The sequence below is a fragment of the Pieris napi genome, chromosome 14 (assembly GCF_905475465.1).
Source record: "Pieris napi chromosome 14, ilPieNapi1.2, whole genome shotgun sequence".
In the NCBI taxonomy this organism is placed as follows: domain Eukaryota; kingdom Metazoa; phylum Arthropoda; class Insecta; order Lepidoptera; family Pieridae; genus Pieris; species Pieris napi.
The window spans coordinates 6178927-6203493 of record NC_062247.1 but is presented as its reverse complement, the minus strand read 5'-3'; the positions used below and the strand labels follow the sequence as shown (position 1 = coordinate 6203493).

At 31.7% G+C, this 24567-nt stretch overlaps 1 protein-coding gene across 2 annotated transcripts in view; it reads right to left on the bottom strand.

The window, feature by feature from the left end:
• The window catches only part of LOC125055941 (GTPase-activating Rap/Ran-GAP domain-like protein 3), a 143343-nt gene that overhangs the window by 30320 nt on the left and 88456 nt on the right, over positions 1 to 24567 (bottom strand). The window lies entirely within an intron of this gene.

Below are 24567 nucleotides of genomic sequence, written 5' to 3'. Positions count from 1 at the left end.
ATTAGGAGCCAAGTGCATAGTCAGTCAGATAAACTGTTTCCGTGCCATATCGACCATGGACATTGCAGTAAATTTTCTTGAAAATTTCATTCCCTATTTGTATGATTATTTTCAATTTCAAATTGAGGTCTTAGTAATAGACTACAATTTAGTTGCAGATATACAAATTTGCCGCCTCTGAATTTTGATACCCTAGTCCACAATCTTTTATTTCAATAAGCGTTTATCTTTGATTGTGCATACACACACATATCATACACTTACTGTATTATAGTAGTACAATAATATATGTAAAATTGTAAAGTATTAATTAAGAAATAGTTTAAAAAATGTTTTAAAAGGTATATTGAGTTATCTAGCTAAAGTTCTGATCTAATTATCCGACATACTCGTGTCATTGGAAACTTCGTTATTTAACTTATGCTTTGTCTCAGCAAATATTCACTTGAATTAATTAGCTGCAATTTTCTCGACAAGTAATTTACCTATCAATGATTTAATTAAAATAAGTTAATTAAAAATCAGATCCATATCACCTAGAAGAATTTTCTCAAAAATAAAAATCTTTATTTTAATTATGTTTACTTTCATATTTGTTAATATAGTAATTACTTATAGGAGGGCCCAAGGATAAGGGAAATTATCTTTCAAAGATCTGTTTTAAAATTTAAACTTTAGTACAGTTTTAGAGAAAAAAACCAGTTCAGATATATAAATTTCCTCAGAAAATAGAAACCGGACCTCCATAATATACACTACGTGTTATTAATTTCTTACTAAACAACAAACAGGAAGACGGGAGATATTAATTAAACCTACATTTTATTTTTATAGATACTTGAAGATCTTCTTTGATAAAGATCTACTTGGGCCAAGCATAATTGGAGGGCGCTTTACAACCAAATAACACGGATTCTATGCGATAAGCACTTAAGCAGTTAAGGTTTAGGAGGAAGCTATTAAAAAAATATTAACATTTTTTTGAAAGTCCTTAATAACAAGATATTAAAGGCATGCCGCGTAAAGTTTACAATCAGTTTAGGATAGAATTGGAAGCGGAAGAAGAAAGCAAAATTTTATTAAAAAAAATTAAATTACTTTTTGTAGTTGAGTTGAATCGTAAATTAAAGATGATTTTATATAATAAGTTGTCTACCTTTAGACTTAGTCTTGACGATAATGTTATTATTATTGTTATTAACATCCTTACATTATCAACACGTTCTAATAAAACGACTTGAAAAGATAGAAATGCGAATCTATATTCATAACTCGACTTAGAGAGTGCTTTACGGCCGAGCCGAGCCGAGTAATACTGGCGTAACCCAAAGATAATATTATTATCTTTAGAAGAACTGAGAGGTGAGATCTAATATCCCGTTTATGATGTGACATTACCTTTCTCCTCGTATATCGTATTTTAGTAATATATTTCGTAGTCCTATCTTCTGAACCAAGTTAACTCTGAACTAAAATAGACTTCACACTTTAATTCAAATAACTTTTTAAATGTTACTTTTAATCTCAACTAAATAAAAAAATGCGTTTTATATCTAAAATAGGTACCTACTACTTGACACTATTAGGGGTCATATATGTGTTTAAATCAGCTAAATTATTTTTTTATATACAAATGTTCTTGTAATTTATGACTGATAATTTAAATATTGCCAATATTTACAAGGAGTTCGTAATTAGATATTAAAGTTAACTTTTTTAACGTATCTTGTTAGTGTGAAATTTATATTCCCCATATTAAAGAAAGTTGTAAATACTGTATTTGTGTAAATAAAAATATTATTATGTTTAAAAAAAAAATAAGTTAGTTGTATAATGTTTTTATGTATAGTTAGTATAAACAGGTATAAAAACTAAGTTATATATGAAATTAAATAATTTATAATAACACCTACGAGCCATTTGATATTTTATGCGTTTAGTTTTATTATACCTAAAGAAAAAAAAATACCTAGACAAAAATAAAGAACATATAATTTATTCTATATTTAACTTAATTAAATGTTAGCTATATCTATAATAAGCTACGCCCTATTTTAAAGATTATTGGCCTACAAGATGAGTTCACTGAGGTGATAAAGGGATATAGTGTCAAGGCTATATGTGGATAAACCATTCTCCCGTCGCGCTTTATGTATATCTTAAAAAGTAGCCAGAAGTTTATTTGCTTTACCTAGAGATTCGATTTACGATATAATAACTACTTTTCATACGAAAGACCCAGAACGCTATTTAATAAAGTTAGGTGCTTGTAAAACAATTAATGTAGAAATGTTCTGGCCTGTTCTCCATTTTTGTATTCTATCTCATTAAATGTACTAAACCACCTTATTAAAAAATCGCCTATATTGCGTACATCCGTCATGATGACGGATTAAACTGATCAAATTTGTTTAAATTATCATGAATAGCGATTTAATTACTACTCTTATATTACACAGTAAACTCAACAGAATAATACTGAACTAATAAATTTAGCGAATATTCTTGTCCACTTTAGCTTCGCGTAATTTCAAAAGTGAGATTAATAATATCTATTCTTCCCCGTAAGCAGTTTTTCAAATATCGCTTAGCTGCCACTCGACCGTGACTCGAACTCTCGGCGTTACTTGAATTCAATATGGCCCTTCAAACCTTGAAACCGCTGAATTTATGACTTTTTCTTTTGTTATTAAATCACACGTTCGATTTAAATAATATCGCCAGTATGTACACGATATGGGTTTTCGATTGTTAAATCTATTTCATGAATAATTCTTAATATGTCATACTACCGGATCCGACTGACTTTTTCCTATACAAACATCATAAATGCAAAATTTAAAACTTAAAAAACATCTATTTGTAAATATATTCGCAATAACGACCTCCATCGGGACCTTAATGTAGAGGACGTCGCCACAATAATAAAAAAGACTGCTGGAGCCCACGAACATAGGCTCCACCATCACGTGAATGTCGAGGCTATTCAACTCCTTGATACTACGGGCCTAGTGAGAAGACTTAAAAGGACAAAACCATTTTAACTAGCGAGTTAGTGTTAGTGCACGTCAGTATTAAATACACAGTGAGTGAAAGAAAAAAAATAGAACACAAGAACACAGTGTCTTCCCTTTAATAGAGACTGTAAGTACTGTTATTGGAAACTTTCTTATGTAAAAATCCTTATTAGTAAACTAGATTAAACTTAAATTACTTATTATAGTCTTAAGTTAGGCTAGATTATAATGTTCCATGATATCTTAGTAAAGACACATGTATAAAAAAAAACTCTTTTTGTAAATAATCTAAACTATTCTCGAATACTTAAACACTCATCAAAATCGGTCCGTCAAATGCGTTTTGTTATGCCATTCTTAACAAATGAACGGCTAGACTGATGTTTTGACTGATAAATTTTTAGTTTTTCTGTTTGTTGCTGGTTCAGCTCCCCCAATTTTTAGGCAAATCGGTGTCGCCGTTCTTGAGTTATAAATAGTGTATCTAATATGACTATTTTATTTATATAGCTACATGTATGCTGAATCGGAAAGTATTCTTCTTGTGCAACAGCAGTTTAATTTTGTAAGTTCCTAAAATCATTAATATGTCAAGTGAAAAAGACTAGCTTACAACACAGGGAATCCTAGTGTGTGGCCTAGTGCACTATCTCTTTTTTATACATGCTTCTTTATTATGGTAAAAAAGTTATTTTCTTTCTTTTTATTTCTTACATAAACACGAAATGACTTTTTAAAATTAAGTTTTCTTTGTGATGGGTCCTTGTAAAATTATTGCGTACCAGAAGCAGCCTAGGTTTTTGCAAAAGGTGAAACGTCTCTAGCAAGCAGTAGCCGGTTTCATAAATTTATATTATCATACTCGTAAATAATTTAGAATTAATACAACGAAATTGATTGTAATTGGTTAATAGTGTTTGTCCCAATAAGTGCTGAGAGCACTTAATCAGAGCATGTTTCTTTTAATGGACATGACTCACAAATGTAGTTAATGGAGCGTAAACACATGGTTCCATTCTTTAACATAGTTTCTTGTTATTGATATCATGTAGAAAAAATGTATGAGTTATGTGTAGTGATAGTAATTCGATGAATAAGTCCCACTCGGGCTCTTTAATTACAAAAGAGATTCACCATACATGCTTGAAAATTAAGAAATAAATTTATTAATGTTACTTAGTTTTTTATATTTATTTGACTCTTTAGTCTTAACATTTATTTACTAAGGTTAAACAGTTCAATTTTATAAAGTTGTGCTTAAATTAATAATATTTTTTTCTTGAAAAAAGCATATTACTTAAAATAACTCCATTAGAAATATCGATAGTATACGTAGATATAACTCAGCCAGCGGAGTTTCGTCCAAATAAACAAAAATTTATCTAACAATCATTTGCTTACCATTAGTATTACGTAGTTGTTGTACAATAAAAATCAATACAATAAAAACCGGCAATAAAAATCTACCTAATAATGGAGTACATAAAACACTATTAATTAACTTTGCCTTTGTACTTAAATAAAACAAGGTTAAGAGCTATTATTTACTAGAACCTTACAAATAAAAGTCAGGGTACACCTGTTTCCAATTGTTACGACACGACGAAGGCTTTCAGTTAAGAAAGGCATTCATTTAAGTAATGTTTTTTTTTATACAAGTTTTCTTTGTAATCGATAGATTATGAGTACGATACTACGTTCAACGTTTGACAGATTTATAAGTATTGCTTCCGTGTTGAAGATAAGTTAACTAGAACGTGTAATCCTTTCAACGAAATTGTATACGCTTTTGAATAAAATCCCTAGCAAAGCACAATTGTCAATAAATCAATTTAAACAAAATGTAAAACTAAATCTATTTCCAAAACTATTTAGACATAAAATAAAAACTCTTAAATTTAAAACTGACTTTTTGCTTTCTTCTTAGAATGCGTCCTTGATAAAACTACACGAAATATAAATAACCGGAAAATAAATTTGCGTAAAATGTTAATAATGGTATTATTTTTAATATATTGAGTTATTCATATAAAAATCAAGGCCGGTTATATTATTATCTGATAATGACACAGATGCATTAAAAATCAGCCAACTGTTAGCGAAATTGTTGAGTGCTATTTTAAATGGTTTCCTCAAGTGTATCTTGTTTACTTGTTCTCCGAATTAGGCTGTGGTTATAAACAATGTGTGCTGAATTATACATGTCGACACGTGTTGTATTTAGGAGGTCGAAACTCGAGGGACGAAAGTTTATCCAACTGGGATCGACTTGGAACAGAAATTCAAATGTCATCGTTTGTTTCACAAAATCGAATTTCATTCATCAAATCTGTCAAAAGTATCAACAAAACTTTTAACTCGAAATAAAATTAGTTGGAAACAATCTAATATGATGTTTGTTTTGTTTTACCATTGCTTAAAACTGTCTAGTTTTTTTAGTAATAATTACAGTATTGCGATATACACTGAGAAATTAATATTTGATGTCATTTGTCTTTTTATAAATAAAAAATTGTGACTTGGTTGTCATATGTAGAATGAGGTCCGATCTATTTGGTCTTTTTTAAAAAATTGTCTTAAGTTTTGACACTTATATATGTAGATGATACGAAGTTAACCGGGTTTTTATTGTCCTTACGTGTACTATCTATTGATATCAGAATGTATTTATTTTCGTCTTTGTAATCCCTGTTCCATAAAAATTTTACCGCGTGTAAAGTGGTCCCAAAGGTACGCTTTTAAATCGTTGCACTAGTTCACATAAATCGATAGCCGTCCAAATGTTCGGTACTTATTATTTTACGCTTGAGGCTTTATCTTTATGAAATATGTAGATATATAATAGGTATTACTGCTTTAAATAATTTAAAATTTGGCAATTAATCATTTTAATATTGCTTGCGCATATAAATTCTTTGGAAAGGACCAAGAGGAGGAAGGTGAAGAGGCCGCCCTAAAAAACTAAAGAAGGTACATAGAAGATATGGAATCGTTAACAGGAAGCGAATGGCAAATAGATATATTTGGAAAACGCTGGTGGAGGCCTTTACACGGGAAGGGGATCCGATCCATGGTACTGAAGAAAGTTAGGATATTAGGATGATAAGAAAAAATGTATACAACAAATCTAAACGGCACATTTGTAATGATTGGAAATAAACGTGCTTTATTATTATCATTTACATTAACTATTTCGCAAAAAAAAGCTGCCCACCTATGAAATTTTACGTTCTCAGATCGATTTCAGTTAAATAAATGTCTGACGTTTTCATTTAATTATCTGACGTAGTCTATATAGTATTATACATATAATCGTGTCATTAGTCAATTAATACGGCTGAAATTAATACAGGCAATTTTTTTAATTATGTTATGATGAGCTCTTTAAAACCGATGTACACTGCCATAGAATAAGAAGGATTCGAAAAAAAAGACAAGATCTTTTACCTTTTTATACTTAAATAATGTTACAAATATAAAAACCTATTAAAGAGTGTGACGTCTTACCAAAATCACAGTTTGACTTCTTCTGAACATGCTTCCCACGATATTTTAATAACGTGTTAAGGAATATTCTTCCGCAATAACTCTTATTACCTCTTTGATGTTTTGTGGAGCAGGTTGCACTTATCTTACTCGTCTCTTTAGAATATCCCAGACAAGCTCAATTGTAAGGTTAGGACTTGGCCAATCTAAATGACGGATCCCAACTTCTTTCATGTACGCTTTTCTCGCCAGAAAGGTGCCGGCGAGTAGTGTCGTCCATAAAAAGGGAATTTTCTTCATTGCGGGTTGTGCATGTGGAATTAAGACTTCTGTTCAGTATTGGCGTGCATGCTCACTTTTCTACGAAAACTAACTCGTGTTCGCTCTGTTACCCAAAGCAAACCGAGCCTTCGCCATAAGAAATGATTTCTTTTAAACACACTTTCGCATAGCGTTCCGGTGGTCTTCGCAGCACTTACCGATGTTGGTTGGTGGTTGGTTTTGGTGTGTTTTGGTGTGTGAGAGGCCACACAAAGAGAATTTAGTTTTATTAGAAAACAATATTTTATTCCAGTCCTTTAGACCATGAAGCACAGTTTCGACCCATTTGGAATACAAAACGGTGTTTTCGGAATAATTTAGGTAAATTGCTATAATTATACCGACCCTTATCGATTTATCTGTCATATCACGAATTGATATTTAATGTAGAAATAAAGATTAAATTATTTAATTTTCAAAAAATATCCGAGTGTGTAAATTTTTTAAATCAAATATAATAATAAAAAATCGTTTCAGCAATTCGCGACATTAGTATAGCAATTTTACAATACGTAAAGAACGTAAATAATCATGCCAATACATCGTCAAATTAATAAAACCTCTTTCTTGTAATACTCATTAAAATTGAGAAATAAATGTAAAGTGAGCCCTTTTTTCGTAAAAGAGTGTATAAGTGATAATATTTCACAGGTTGTTTCACACAATTTTTTTATTTCAAAGTATTGTTTTTCGTACGTCTTTACTGTACAGAATTGACTACACATTAATGAGTCTCAAATAACTACTGAATGTTTTCTCCTTATAACTCTCGTAACTATGTATTTGAGTTGGGTTGTAAACTTTTTATTAAGATTTAGTTTTATTTAACATTGATTTTCCTGACTCGTTGTTACATCACAATACCTGAAACACTGTCCTCTAGTCCTATTATAACAAACTGTTAGTTACGGCTGTACATGTATTATTATAGAACTCGAGCTTTTGACAGCATTATTTTTAATTAGGCACCCAATTTGCAATAAAAAAAATTGTAAATAAATATTGTGTAAAATGCATGTTTTTATTGTAGGCAACAACATTGTGAGATGGTGATTGACATTTAGAAATCACATTTCATTATTCATATATCATAATTCGTAATCAATATTTTAGGAGTTGCGAAAGTAATTAAATTAAATTTATAAAAGCATGAACGTCGCGAACGCTTTTGTTCAACGGCACGACGGGCTTCGAAATTCGAAAATGTAAAATCATTTTCCCCCGCTGATTTTTTCCACTCTAATAATGTTTCGTTACATTTGTACCCTTCATATTACGTGTAAAGATCTTTGGAGCTGCTTCAAAAGTTTGCTTCAGACTTTAGCATATAAAAGGTATCCTTGCTTTTGTCATCTTTTAATATATCATTATTAATTCATCTGAAAGTGTTGAACAAAATCTTTACTCTATTCGAAAGATTTGATTGTTGGAGGTCATTAGGTATTCTTCAATATAAAACATTTTGATGTACATAGCTTTAGAGTAAGAGACTGCCTCTCATAGAAATATTTATTATGGGTTTGATAAACTTAATCTAAGGCTTAAGATGCAGAAACACCAAATCACCAGCACTTAAGTCATCTAATATATAAAATTCTCGTGTCCCAATGTTCGTTCCTATATTACTCCGAAACGGGTCGACCAATTCTTATGATTTTTTTTACAGAAAAATTCACAGAAAAACCTAAAAGTTTTCATTCCAGAAAACCGCACAGTCTCTGGGGTAGCATAGCAAAATGTTCCATGTTGGTATGTACTAAAAAGGTAGGCTAAGTAAAATCACATTAAGGAGAAACGAAGTTCGCGGTGGCAGCTAGTATCATATAAAAGAATGTTTGTAACAATAGAATATGTTCCATTTAAAAAAATTAATTGATGCTATAGGTATGGACCTGCCTACCTACCCTAGTCACCGGGCTTGTTGTTATTTAAAGGCTTATCTGTTTTATGTATGGATCCAGAATAAGGTGGATCTAAAAACAAACATGGCGTAAAGGGTCTATAAAGTCTGTTAAGGGATAATGTTTGATTAGGATTTTCACATTTGCATATGGTTCGTAAAAAAATTATGATCAAAATGTTTGCCAAGTTCTTTCATAAAGGGCTAATTTATACAAAGAAAGAACTTTCAGCTTTAACCTTTTCATACAATTATCTAATATTCCGATCTTTAGCATATCTTTTTCTTTCCAAAACTTTGTTAATTTGAAATGGTTCGGTGTCATAGAAACTAAAAATATTATGTCCAGGATTACATCATAAATGTTTAAAAAAATCAGTGCTGTTGCTTTGCTCGATTTTCTTGAAATAGACTTAACACACTACTACTTATTTAATAGATCAACCAACATATGTTTTCTTCCAAACAGATGCTGTCCGTTGTTAAAGTAATATTAGGGAGATTATCAGAAATATCATCACTGAAGATTTTTCAAACAAACAATTTCTGATATCTGAAATAAAATATTGAATATCGGTAGTATACCTCATAAAAAATTCTCTAGACCCCGTTTAATTACTATTCAAAAAAGTCAATTAGTCACTTCAGTCTGACAGTACTGCAATTAGCTGTTCACTGAGCGACCTACATTTTTGGCTTCAACGCTTATAATCATTTAAAAAGACACCTTTTGAAGAAAGAAACAGTTTAAATACAATAAACCCTACGTGGCTTATTTGTTGTTTAGGATTTGGTTTCAATATGACGGGAATTAAATATTTTAAGACCATCGCTTTGGAAGGCAATTTACTAATTGTCAATAGTCTAACCGAAGAAAGTATTTTGTAAGGTGTATTATAAAGTGTCTATTCTATAATACTACTAGAAGTCTACATTTAATCTAAAATAGAGAAAAATTGCATTCAGAGTTAACTATTTAAGGGTTACAACATACAAACAATGCGTCTAACATAATATGTAATACCTACTTAGAAATGAGTAACATTGATCATTCTCTTCTAAAATAATTTTCTTAATATTTTATATACTAAACAGAGACAATAATAAATCACCTTAATATATATACAAGTACTATATATGTAGTATATTATTTCCGCTTCGTTTTACCTACCTACGTATAGGATTATAAAGTCTCTTCGGAGACATGATATTTTGCGACATATGTAATAATTAAAACATTCAGTAATTTTGACAAATCCTAATTAATTATACCATTGAATCTACCATTTGAGACATTAATTAGACATAACTCAATGTTTTTCATTTTCCAAGTAAATTTGTGCAATTTTAAACCTAAAGTTTCTTCGAAACCGGCACGTTTTGTGAATCAATACAACGTGCCCCTATGGATTACATATCAATGTAGTTAATCAACTAACTATACAAATCATAGTTTAATGCGATAGCACGGTGATATCAGTACTTTATTGTGTGTTGTTTGATGCAAATGTGAGTTTTCAGCTATGGAATAATGTTTTTTAGTCAAATGTTTAGGCATAGCGCTGTTAATATATAAAAAGTAATTGGACATACGAGAATCATACTTAGCGTTAAGTCTCGACTGTTTCTGAGGGTTAGAGTAGGATACGGCCGGAAGTAAGTACATCAGACGTATGTGTGAAGGAAATTGACTTTTTCTATAATACCCGTAATTCGACAGCATATCTGCATCTGACAGCGGTTCTTTTCAATGTACATTTTATCTACAACTCTAATAAATTATCTAGTATATACTTATTGTACCCATTACGTTAGCAGTATCAATAACGGGTACCTACTCAGGCAAGTATTACATAACACCGCTGATTGATCGATTTTCGCTGCATCCACTCAGTCACATGGCTCTCCATAGACAAAAATTATTTATACGAGGTCTTCATAGAAATGCGACGAGTGTGAAAAGGATGTGCCCAATCACCATTACTTAGCCTCATACAGGTTTGGAGATGACGCGTAAGTCGTGTTTATTGCTCATATCCTAATTCTACAAATTGACTGATTGTCTTTATGTTTTTACTATAAACATACTTATGTTTCAATTCCCAAGTTTCTTTCCAATAAGTCTTACTTATATTTGACGGGATCTACTAGCTTGTAATTTCTAGGATTTCAATATCCCTAAGGCTATTTGTCGCATCGCAAGAGACCGCGAATAGACCAAACTAGTGCAAAAATTGCCGTCCCCGTTACTGGGTTACCGCAGCGAGGGTGTTGTTGTGTGTAGAATTTTAATGAACATTTTTATGTGAAAATACTGAAATGGCACATTTAGTAAATTGCCTGCAGAGAGTACAATCCATTTTATTGCTAGTTTAATTGCATTGCGAACGCAATGCAGCACTATTAGAAGTGACCAAATTAGTGTTGCCCAAATGCAAGACCAAGACGAGACTTAGCCCAGTCTTGGTATTGTCTTGCGACAATACACCTGGTCTTGATCTTGGTCTTGGTATTGCGCTCTCAGTCTTGGTCTTGGTATTGGTCTTGCAGCAAGAGTCTTGCAAGTCTTGCGAGACTTACAAATACCTATTAGCCTATTGCTATTTATTGAACACGTTAGTTTAAATTAGTTTTATTTATTTAGTAAATTTATTTAATTATTTAGTAAAGACTATTGTCTTCAGCGATGATTTACTAACTAATAATAATTAATTTGTTTAATGGAATGGGATGGAAGAGTTGTAGAATAAAGACAATCTATGCAATTTAACATTTATTTAAATAAAAAAATTGCAGTACAGTACAGAATAGCATCGACATAATTAACTTCCAGTAGACTTGCAAACGTTATACAAAACGAGTTCAAAAAGTTATAAGTACAAGTCAAAGCGTTTCCTTACACAAAAATTCTCCTAATGTACCTATGTAAATACCTATGTATTATTGTATCTACCTATAAATTGGTAAAGAAATGATATGAACGGCTCGCCAACATGCAGATATAAACCCCGAGAGGTTTTTGTTGTGTGGCTAAAACTAAATATGAATATGGTTGTTTTCGAATTAAAAAAAATTGGTTACTTTATATTAATTCTTTTGACCAAGAATTAATACAAAGTAACCACCTCGCTGATTCATCACTTAATCTATTTCTATGTTTTCTAATTACTAGCGATGCTTTAGAAAATAATCTCTCAGCAGGTACTGAAGTTGCAGGTATCGAAAGAAAATCACGAGCCATCTTGGATAAAATCGGATATTCCGTCTCATGCGTCCTCCACCACTCTAAAATGTCTTCCGAGCTGGCGGCTCTCGGTTTACTTAGATACTCCTCCAACTCGTCAGAAACTAAGCCTTGAAGACAAGATCCAGATGACGACGTAGAGGGACATGCATACAGTTTCTCAAAGTCTATTACATCTTCATATTCCTCATCCTCACATACTTTGTTTTCATTTCTTGGTAATTCTGGAGATTTAGACACCGAGTGTTGCTGTACGTGTAGACTTTTATATTCTTTATAAAGTTCATTAAATTTGTGCAGGCTTTCTGTTTTAATTTGCTGCCCCCATAATGTAATATCAAAAGTCTGAGCTTTGTGCCTTGGGTCTAAAATTAAAGTGGTACAGTAAATCCAGTTGCTCTTCTTATAATGTTTAAGCATTTTATCTCGGGCTGCTTGGAAACCTAAAATGAGCCTTTCATCCACTTCAGTTCGATTTGGTTTCTCATCTAATTGTTTTACCATTGATTCAATTTTATCAAGCAATAGATTGAATGATACAATGACTAGCGGTAATGTAACATATTTTTCTCCACCAAGTTTCGTTGATAAAAGTTTAAAGTTTATTAAAAACTTATGTATTTTTTCGAGTATTTGCCATTCCGTTTCTGTGATTTGAAAATCATTCAATTCGGTTACTGAAACGCATAATATGTTAATGCCAGGTCTCACTTTTAAACCAAATCCAATCATATCATGTGTGGAATTCCATCTTGTTGGACAGTCGAGTATAGGATTGAGATTTGATGGCACGCCAACTGCTTCACAAGCAGACTGGAACTTCCTCTTCAATATCTCGCTTCTTTTTATTTTACTGGAAATACTGCGTAATTTTGTAATACCTGTACGTGAGTCAGCAATATTTGGCACATATTCTTCATCTTCCTCAGTTTCGTCTTCATAGTCTTCATACTGCTGTTCTTGTTCTTTATTGTCAGTTTCAATGTGTAAAGCTAAGGTCTTTAGTAAATCTTGTACACCAAGGTTCAAAATGTGAGCAAAGCACCGGAAATGTTGATTGTCTGAATCAAAATGCAGCAGTTGTTTGCCAAGTTCACACATAAATTTGGTATTTGCAGTTGCGTTGTCCACCGTGATACCCTGTATTTTATTAATTATGCCATATTCCAATAAACATTCGTGGAAAATCGTTGCAATATCTAACCCAGTATGTCGACCGCGCGATGGTATAAAATCAAGGACTACAGATCGATACTTCCAGTCATTGTCTATAAAATGAATTGTGACCCCGTAGTAACTCCTACCAGCAATGGACGTCCATCCATCAATGGTAAATGACATTTTACATGAATATTGTTGTAGTCGATTTTTAACATTCGATTGTAGTTCTTCAAATCGCTCTTTAACTTTCCTTCTTAGTGTCGACCTTTTAGGAAATATCGTATTCGGGCATATCGATCGAAAATATTCCTGTGTATCTTCATCATCGAAAAATGAGAAAGGAAGATATTTTTTTACAATCCAATCAACTGTAGCTGTCATGAAGTTGTCACTTCGGTTTTCAGATACTGACTGAAATAAAATATTAAAATATGTGTTAATAATAGTAATAATAGGTACCTATTAAAATTTAAAACTATGAACATAGCATGATATCTATAAAAATATAATATAGGTACTAGAAAACCTAAACTATACCTAAACTAGCTTCGCATTTGAATAAATTACCTAGGTATAGGTCTGTACCTATATCTAGGTATCCTAGGTATACCTATAATCTGTATTATAATCGTGTTACGGAAAGGATATACTTAATGTACATACATATCAAAGGCACGGATTCCTATGGTGATAAGTGATAAGAAACCAATAAGGCAACATTTTTCAATACCTATAATTACCTACATAATTATTAATGTTTGTAAGTCTATACGTACACAAATCATTCATTACATAGGTACCTACGTCAGCTGATCGGTGTCAAATAGTGTCAATCAATTAATAATCGTCCCCGTAGAGCGAAAACACATTAGGTTGAAAAATGCCCAAATCGAGTTAACAATGCCAATAAAACTATAGTTTTTTCCCCTATTTAACTGTCTAACCGTCAATTTTGTAGGTATCCTAGTTTCCGATTTACAAAAAGTGAAAATTAAATAAATCTATTCTTTGGTCCTAATAGAAAATAAGAGAAATTACGAAATCATGTTAACTATTTTTTTATTTATCAAAAACTTACATAGCTTATAAAATAAAAGATTACCTAAGTTACTTTTATATTAACATTTTTAATTCATAGGAAGTGTAGAAGATTTTTTTTATATAAAAGTAGTTAGATTTTATACTATTATAAAACAAAATGTCTTTTAACTCTTAAGTTTTTTTTCATTATGTATATTTTGTATATCTACCAGTTAGTCGTAAATTACCCAAATCAAGTACATATAACATAAAAATAAACTCGATCTGAGTGAAAAATCACTAACTAGGGGCAAATATTAACTAATTCATAACTACATCGGATATTCTACAGAGAACAAATAACTAATTGGTTTTTTTTTTAGGTTTTCTCAGTAATAACTTAATCATCACTTTGGGTAGCTAACATTTTAACTTAATTTGATTTCCTTCAAAATGAAACTAAAAACATTAAAATATGGCATGACATGCTAAAGTTATGGCAATTTATATTTTTCAAAACTTTAACCCTCATTATCTCAAAACAGGTTTTTTGGACTTAATGAATTTTCGCTCTACGGGGACATATATTCATCCAAGAAACAACTCCGTATAACATTTGTTTTTCTGGTATTTTTATTATTATATTGATAGTTTTATGCTACAAAATAACAAATAATTGAACACATATTAGTTAGTACAAAATCGAAGTAGGTTTTGTAGCTTGGGAAATTGTTTTTTGTTTGTAGTAAAATAAACTTAAGTAGTGCCGCGGCTGCTTCAGTAATTAAGTAACTATGTACCTGCTTAAGTAGAGTACTTTATTTAGCTCACGGTTCAAATGAATGCAGATTCTAAACCAGATACCTACCTACCCTTTCTGTAACACGTAATACAAGGATACCTATACAAACACCCGTTTGTAGAAATAGAGATTAAAATCGTAAAAAAATTTAATAACTACGAACTACTAGAACGTCCACTGCTGGACAAAGGCTTCCCATTCGGGGTGTAGTTGCCCATAATTGCCACGCTGAGGACTACGTACTACTAAATAATTTATAAAAAAAAAATTTTAACTATAAAAAGTAAAGTAGGTATTTATGAAACACCCTAATTTGCATTGTTTTTTTTTTCATAAATTTACAAAAATAAAGTACCTACGAGAAACAGCTAGGTACTTTACTCTGGAAATTACTGTAATTATTAATTGGGTACCTAGTATTTACGTAACATATTTTTTTCTTACCTGTCTACTTATTGCAGTGGTTGTTAAAAACCTTGTGATATCTCCACTTTGACTTTGACTTAATGTTGGTTTTCTTACAGGAACAAATATTTGCGATTCCTTCCCGTGAAAAGATACTAGATGCTTTCTTAAGCCTGAAGTGTTTCTGTTTTTCATTTTTATTTCGACTTTCTTATGTTGGCACAATTTACACATACCAATTTGGGACGCATGAGTTATTTCGAAAAACTCGTCATATTTGCTTTTAAGTCTTTTAGATCTAATTCTGCAACTCTCACTACTCCGACTAGAGCTATTTGAATCTTCGTCACTCATGTCAAATTGTAAACATTCACTCCGAAAGTAATAAGGATTTAGAGTATCTAGCTAGGTAAATCGGCGAGAACAATAAATAAGATAGACTCGAAGCGGAACTCAATTGGAAATGACTGAAAATTATTTAAAAACTCATATTTATAAGCACAAGCCGAAGACCGACAAAGAAAAATGCGGCGTTCTTTGATAGACAGAATAAATCTTTGAAAGATTAAAAAACAGAAGTATCAGAATCAGAATCAGATAGGTTTTGTGCCTACGCAAAAATATAGTGCAGATAATAAATGCAAATAATATTGTTTATCACGTTCCTTTTTTATTGGAACTAGGCATGTTCCGTTAGGTCATGCCTCACGTCATGTAGGTACGATAGAAGTTGATAAACCGACACTTTAAATCTCGATTTTTGGAAGTGTGTGATTTTAAAACAAAACCCACGACGTCACTCATATTTGGAGTTTTTCCACGTTTCAAGTTTGTTTAAATTAACCCACTTCCAAATTTGCAGTGCAATGTCCTTTAAAAAGGTATAATAATAATATAAACTAGGTATATTGTTATTACAAATTTTTTTATAATATGCTTACGACTACAATCTTCCTTGCGAGGACAACATAATCTATTGGCGTCCGTTCTGAGCACCCGGAAACCTATTTTATTCTTTGGAACATGGGCAGTGGCGGCGACCTTTGACATGAAAGCGACGCGACGGCGGCAACACAAAGTCTAGGACTAAGGCGGACTAAATTTTTACCTATTTTGGTAGGGTTGTCAATGCTGGCATTAGCACAGAAAAATAAAATTAAGTAAACACAACGTTTTAACTAGGTATCTACGATAGAATATTTTTTCTACTAATTCCCTAAGTACTCAGTCTAAATATATTTTTCATAATTTGTTGTGTGTAATAGTGAACTCTAAATCTTACTTAAGAGCTTTTTTTAAAATAAACTTATGGAAAGCACTGACATGGCATATACAATTTTCAATCTTGCTGCTCACATTTTAGTACCTAGGTATATCACTCACTATCTATCATTTACCGATATTAACAATGATTATTTCGAAATTAAAATATTCGAAATTCAATAGATGCAATACCTACTTAGTTATTAATTATGATCTCGCCGGACAGCCAGTGTGAGAATGTATTTGTACAAGAAACTCAGAGCATTCAATTTATACCTACCTACTGCTGAGACATTTAATTTTATCCCCCTATACCAACCCTACCAAAATAGGTAACAATTTTGTGTGCCTCTGTCCGTACTCTTTGTCGGCAAATGCGGCGCTCAAACAGTGTCAAATGCTGTGATACACTTGTTGCAAACCGCGGCGTCTTTGTCGGTAAATTATCAAATAATTAGGTATATAATACACCGACCGACCAACAGTTTATTCGCAGAACGTCACATTTTCCCAATTAACCTTGAACCTTAATACTCTAGCGATAAAGTTGAAAATCTGTTAAAGAAATTTGACAGATTGTAGGAGCTCAATGTGCTGGCGTCTGTACCATAACATTGGCTGCCGTAGAAACTGTTACTAGACCTACTCGACTCGCTAGCTTGTTAGTTTTAAATTTTTCTGAATAGAAGAATAATATAAACTTTGAAACATAAGTAGCTACCTACATAATGTTTATATAATTTTGTTGGCTATAATTTTAAGCACATACCAACCTACGAGTACTAACGTAAAATCTGCACATTAGACATAAACAAGCATAATATATTATTATAGGTAGATACCAGCGTTGCCATACGTCCCGGTTTTTTAATGAACATGAAATGCCCCGCGCGGGACATTTTTCCCGCTTTTTGGGGTTACTCAAGACACCACTGCCATGCTCAGAAATTGCACCAGCTCTTTTAACAGCTACCAAAAAAAGATACCAGGTATATCATATACTCATTCCTCAGATTTCTGACAATTATTTGAAACGCCATTTGTCTAATGATATGAATACTTTTTTTGGTTTAGTTTTGTTTTGTTTATTTTTTTTTTTTTATTAAGAAGACAAGTGTTTAACGATAGGGTAACTCTGATTTAAAATATCACCTTTAGTTACTATGTCCCGCTATTGACGAGAGATTCCCACTTTTTTAACTGAAAAAGTTCCAAAATCCCGCCTTGACAATAAAAAATCTGGCAACGCTGGCAGATCTGTGGTAGATCAACAAGGTATGAACTTTGCTAGAAAGTTATTCTAGGTACATTTACATCACATGGGATGATGGGAACAGATTTGTGAGTATTAACACGCTACCTACTTAATAAATAGTTGAAATATAATAAGTACTTACCTACCTAATCAATACAATACCTTTCAGGGTTCTTTCAGACGAGCGGCACGTTGCCAACTGCAGATACAACTGCAGCCCTTAGTTTAGTGTTATGACGATACCTACGGTTTTGATACTGGGGAACGTTTCTCAAAATCGGGATTTAATACAAATACCTACTTAATAATGCCCAAATCTCAGTTTGACTTAACTGCAAGACGCAAGAGTCTTGCAGGTTTAAGTATTGTCTTGCTCAAGTCTTGCAGGCTTCAGTCTTGGTATTGGTCTTGCTACAATAAGGCGGTCTTGGTATTGGTCTTGGTCTTGCAAAAGTGCAAGAACAAGACCAAGACTGCAAGACCAAGACCGATTTTGGGCAACACTAGACCAAATCTTCCGAAAACGAAAACTTATACGAGTAAGCGTTATACACGAAATAGTGACATACCAATTAATAGAAAATCAATTTTTCTGTCAACTTTCAGAATTTCATAGTAATTAAATTGTAATCTTCTTTTAATATAAAACTTTCAGGTTTGAATACAAGTTTGATGGAGTTTTATTTTGAAAAGCCGAAGCCGAGTTTAAAAAACATTGTTTATGAATTTCTATTTACAACAAAGTTTCCGGCTTCTTGTTTGGAAGCAGTCTAATTACATATATTCAAAATTATATTAATTGGCCATCATTGGTATATCTTTATAGGTTATTTAAATCTGAATATTTGGACTAGTTGAAATTGAATAGCAATTTTTTCAAAATCTTATTACATCTAGGGTCCCGTGGAAACCTAAACTGGCTGGTTTAATCGACGTCATAGTTTGAATAAGCGACGCAGGTCAGTTTGTACTCTGTAGGCTGCCAATAGGCTCGCAATAAGAGCTCATGGTAAGCCCACATTAATATAAGAAACTAATTCTAGAAAAACAAAGCTAATATCAAGATTTATTTCAGCAAAAGGAATGGGTTTGTTCTTGTTGCTGATCCGTTCTCGAATGTACTGGCTTGCTTTTAACTTACACTCAACAAAAGACATACACAATATTGAAATATAATATTACTACTGAGGAACCTTTTCATATACTTCCGTATAAAATACAAAGGTTGTATGTAATATAGAAATTATTTTATCGATCGAAAGATGCAAAATTTAATAGAAATATACGTATTTTGAAACATTTAATTGTGTACGGGAGGATGATCAAAGCGTTCTATAGAAACGGAAATACAAGAACAAATTCGAATATTGCGTTCACCCAAAAAATGACACAAACGGTCTCCAGTGACCTAAATACTCATTGAATATAAGGTTCTCATAAAACGGAAATATTTAAGCGAAAAGAAAGACTGCACTTTAAAAGTTTAAAATCTTAAATCTCGGATTTGTTTTGTATCCAAGTAACTTAGGTGTTTGTGAGCGGATTGTTTTCTTAAGGTTTGAGAGGATCACACAACATATTTTATCAGCTCGCAATATTATATCTTTCTTTTAGGTACAACCAATTATGAATCACGTTAAACGATCAATGATTATACAAAGGGGTTCTTTGTAGAGGTCTCTCGATCTGGATATTGAATTGGTCTCAAGTATATAGCTATAAAATACCAAGAAATCGCTGCGTTCTTAGTATTTCTATGTATATATATATTTTATTTTATTTGTATGTAGTTGATACGTAACACGAAAAATCGATTTACTTAGGTATTCAATAATGGACTTGCTCAATGTGATTTAGGTGATTTTCATATTTAACTAGATGACCCGGTGAACTTCGTATCACTATCACATTTTTTTATAAATGTAATGTAAATATACATATATATATAGCTTGCGCTGTGTATATAGATATATTATTATTACAGCAATTGCAGCAATGCTAGTGTTGGGGGTGTTGGTTAGTTTAACTTACATTTTAGGAAGGTACAATTTTTTTTTAAATAATGATAGAGCTATAGATATGTATTATCTATCTATAATTCTTCAACACTGGTAGACCTAAAAAATATAGACATATATAAAAAACGATAAGATATTCTTAATCTATATATATTCAGGATTTCTCTTTGATTAAAAATCCAGTAAGTCTGCAATTTAATACGTTCTTCACAAATAAAACTAACGATAAATAAATTAATCGCGAGCAGTGCAAATTGAATTCGAAGCGTGATACCTGACATCAGCTTAGTTTAAATTTACCTAATGAATATCTCGGAGCGCTGAATACGACATTTCGAGGACTTAGTGCTTAACAATTTATACCGACTTATTTAATATGCAAAAGTTTCATATTAAAATTATTAACATGCTATTAATATTTCATTATAATAATGCTAACGGGCAATTTATAATACGTTACATGCATTTGGCAGTCGATCCAGATTTGGAAACAGAGTAAACGTAATAACGTAAGGGCCGAGAGGATGCTGAAATGAAAAGCAAATTTAACCTAAGAAACAAATTTAAAACGAAATAACACAAGAAATGCGTATTGTAAAAAATAACTAGTCAAGATGATTATTCCTTTTTTAAATAACGGCAGACCGGATGCCTCACTCAATACTAAGTACTAAAATACGCTCGCATAGCTAGAAGCACTGTCAGCAATTTCTCCAATGGGTAGCTAAAACGCAGAATACGCAATTCCTGGCCGAATCACCTCATTATGCAGCATTCGACATCCGAGGTTGAAATTATGCTGCATGCGAAAAACACCATTTTACATTAAATCTTTATATAAGAACATTACAGAATATTTCGCGTTTAAAAAAATATTTGGGTGTAAGTCTGAATTATTATATGAATCTTCCTGCGTAGTTTGACGAGGGGCAATAGAAATATTTCAATAGTTAGATTTCCTTAACCAACTTCAGTCAAATAACCCACTTAAGTCCAAATTCAACGGCAAAATCGTTTAATATCTGCGGTGACCTATATTGGATTTGGGTGCGATGTGACTGGATTAAAGGCCTTTTACACTATTATTGGTATATTTTTTAATTCAACCATGATACGCATCAGTTACTTACATTAATAATCACCGATTCTTTTAAGTATTATAGCTTTCTTATTATAATGCAACAACAGTTTTTCACTTTTTATTTTTATATGTATATTAAATCATATCGTATTAATAATTCGCTGAATATGGCTGAATGTTACGATTCTACGAAATAACGGGACTAAATAGGTAATTAAGACTACTGTAGTATAGAGCAGAACTGAACTGAAACGAAACGCAACAAAAATAAAACAAATAGACACGTTAGCAATTTACGTCTTTTAATTTATTCAACGCACAACCTCTAGGTCTGGGCCTCAGATTTCTGTATCTGTTTCATGCTCATTTGTTTTTTTTCTATTAAGCAAGTAGATGATCAGCCTTATTTGCCTAACATAAGGCTGATCATCTACTTAAAAGTCTACTGTTTGGGTCTAAGGCATTCACGTTTCGTCACGATGATTTAATTCACGAATAAGTGTTAAATGCGTACATAGACAGAAAATTTCAAGATTATAATACTTTTATTCTTTTTTTTGTTAGAAACTTGATTTGCAATGCACTCTGTATCAACTATTAAAATATTCTTTTTTTGTTAATAAAATCAGTAGTTTTAGTTATGTTATAACTAACAATTTTAAGTTGACCTAATAAATTCAAGTAATTTCTCTGGCGCCTAATCTTTAATGTGTGTAATTTTTCATCTGAAATCTCATCACATTTATGTTAGTATGTAAGGCCAGTTTTTTTCATAATTTCTTTATAACCAAGTTTGGGTACAAAACGCTGAGTGCTGCTAAATCTTGCGTTTAAAACCAGTAATATGTCTTATAAACTGAGGTGCGCTACCGAGCTTTGTGGTAATTATTGCCCTATATATTGAATATTCTTCATTAACCTGCCAGTAAAGTGCAGGGTTTTGAAACTTCCAGTTTTCCTGTTGTTACAAAACTTAGAACTGCAGCGCCAACGTAGAAATAATAGACTCGCAGACACTAATTACTAGTTGCTTTTTGTTTATATTGAGGAAATTTAAAAAAAGGTTAATTAGTTATATATTTGTTATGTGCCATACACACTAGTAAGTGTGTGCTAGAGACATACGTTACGTTATTTAAAACATCTGTGTACTTGTTTTTTTTTTATCGACAGATTAATTTTTAATTAAAATGAAAAACTTTCTCATTTTATTTTTAATTAATATATAGAATTAGATTTTTAAATTACCTTTATAACTGTAACACAATTAGTAACACAATTAGTTATTCTGCCCAACTTTGTCAGCGTAGTAGAACTAGGTAGGAACGAGTAATTATACCTAATAAGTTTTACCACAATTTCCCTGATATGTTCAGTTCAGCGCTTAAACGGGAAACTTAACAAGAAACAAAACAGTCATTACTATTTAGGATAACAGATGCCTCAGAAATAAACACAAGATCAGATTTTTTATAATTTTACCCCACAGGCAAAATATATGTAATTTTATTTTAAAAGCCTAATTATTAATAGTATATTTTGTGAACCTACACAAAGGCCAATATAATGTATACAACAAGTTCGTAATAGTAAGCTAAGCGAACTATTACATAATTCAACGTTTCTTAACAGTTGATAAACTGAAACATGTATTCTTTTGTTTTACCAACTGAATATAACTTTGCTTTGTGCGTGACTGAATATTGATTTACCACCTTGGAATTTGTAGGCGATATGTATCATTAATTAATACAAGTTGATTAAGATTGATGTAAAACATGTGAATTAATTAAACGCCGATCGCGAAATTCATATGTTTTATAAAAATACTTACACGGGTTAACGGGTGTTTATATATTTTTAAACAAAATGGGGACTATATAATATATATGGCTTATGTTGCGATGTTTATATATATTATTATGTAATAGTATGTACTACTTACTAGTATGTGGAAATAAGAACACGACTATCCTTTTTATTTGACTTTAGTACTTAGGAAAAAAGCGACATGACTTGCAGCGTCGTCGTGTAATGGCATTCCGCCTAGAGCCCTAACAAAGGACTGATTTATAGAGGTTTTACAGTGTCCTACATTAGCTGATCCGAGAGGAAAACGACAATTTTTCACAACATATAGTATAACTTTTTGCAATAAAGTGCATTTTTTTAAATAAGAGGTAATTAATTATTTGTCGCTATTTATACAAGATAGAGCTTATCGTCGTGGCTACATAATATAAATGTAGCAATAAATAATCCAACCTAAGCTGATAATAAGACTATACTTTCATAAAATAAGTACATATATATCGCTATCATATCCTTCTAATATCACTTACATAATAGATTGATATTTATAAGAGAAAAACAGACATAATAGCAGTTAGTTCAAACAGCGTCAAAAGTCCGCATAATTCAAGAGAACTTTGTATTTGAATACACATTCAATTGTTTTTACATCTTTAGTACGAAATGTGTTTAAACCTTGAATATATCGTGACAACGAAAATTCGTTCACCCTACAAAGTTTTAAAATGTTATTTCCATTTTCCAAAATATTCCAATTTTCATGAGAACAAAGTGATATTGAACAACTGGGTTGTGTGAATTTTAACAAGCATGTTAAAATACGATAAGTTTATTTATTTAATGTTCATATATATATATATATATATGCAGGTCGTGAAAGTATTTGTACACAGTAGCCACAGTGTGCTTCTGCTGCACGACTTCAGCAGCTGTTCCATTATATAATATAATTTTAATTAGTTAAATTAAGTAGAAGTAGGTCATTTTAAATTTACCGGCCAAGTAAGATGACGCACAATTTCGATTTCCGTGTTGAAGTCCTCAGTATGTTTTGTCAAGTGTTAATTGCACATGAAAAATCCATTGGATCAAAGCCGGGCTTCGAATGCACGACCTCATGGTGAGAGTCGCACAGTTAGGTACTAGGCAAACATTGAATTAGTATATTTATATGCATATTTAAATAAAATAGTATAGATATAAATAATTAGAAAACGACGAACAATGAAGAAACTCTTTGTAGTGCTACAAGCAAATGTAGCATAATTTATTTTATTTTTCAATTGCAACAATGTCGTAGGTAAGAAAGACAATAAACATAGTTACACTATTATCATTTCACTATTATCTCAATGCCTACGAAACGTCAACTTGCGTAAATAATCTAATCAATTCGCGAAAGATGATTTCAACGTGTAATAGTCGAACCAAAGGCAATTCTATTATTCCTAGACTTTCCAGAGTTGTCGTGGTCGAAGCTATAATGTTTTGCATATGAATATGCTTGTGGTGTATCAGTTACCACAAATACGTCAACAGCAACGAGGTCATACACGCGGCGTCAAATCGACTCTATGTTACTCGTATACTGCTATTTACAATAAATTATTGTTTTACTGTCGCATAAAATGAGTTTGTTGTTAATGTTTCAATATACTGTGTAAATATAACATCACAATATACTAGTTGGTTAGTTTGTTTGTTGAATGATTATAATATGTTGAGGGTAGTGAATAAAAGGTATGGACGGTGGTTACCTTTATATTTTTTATGAAATTATAT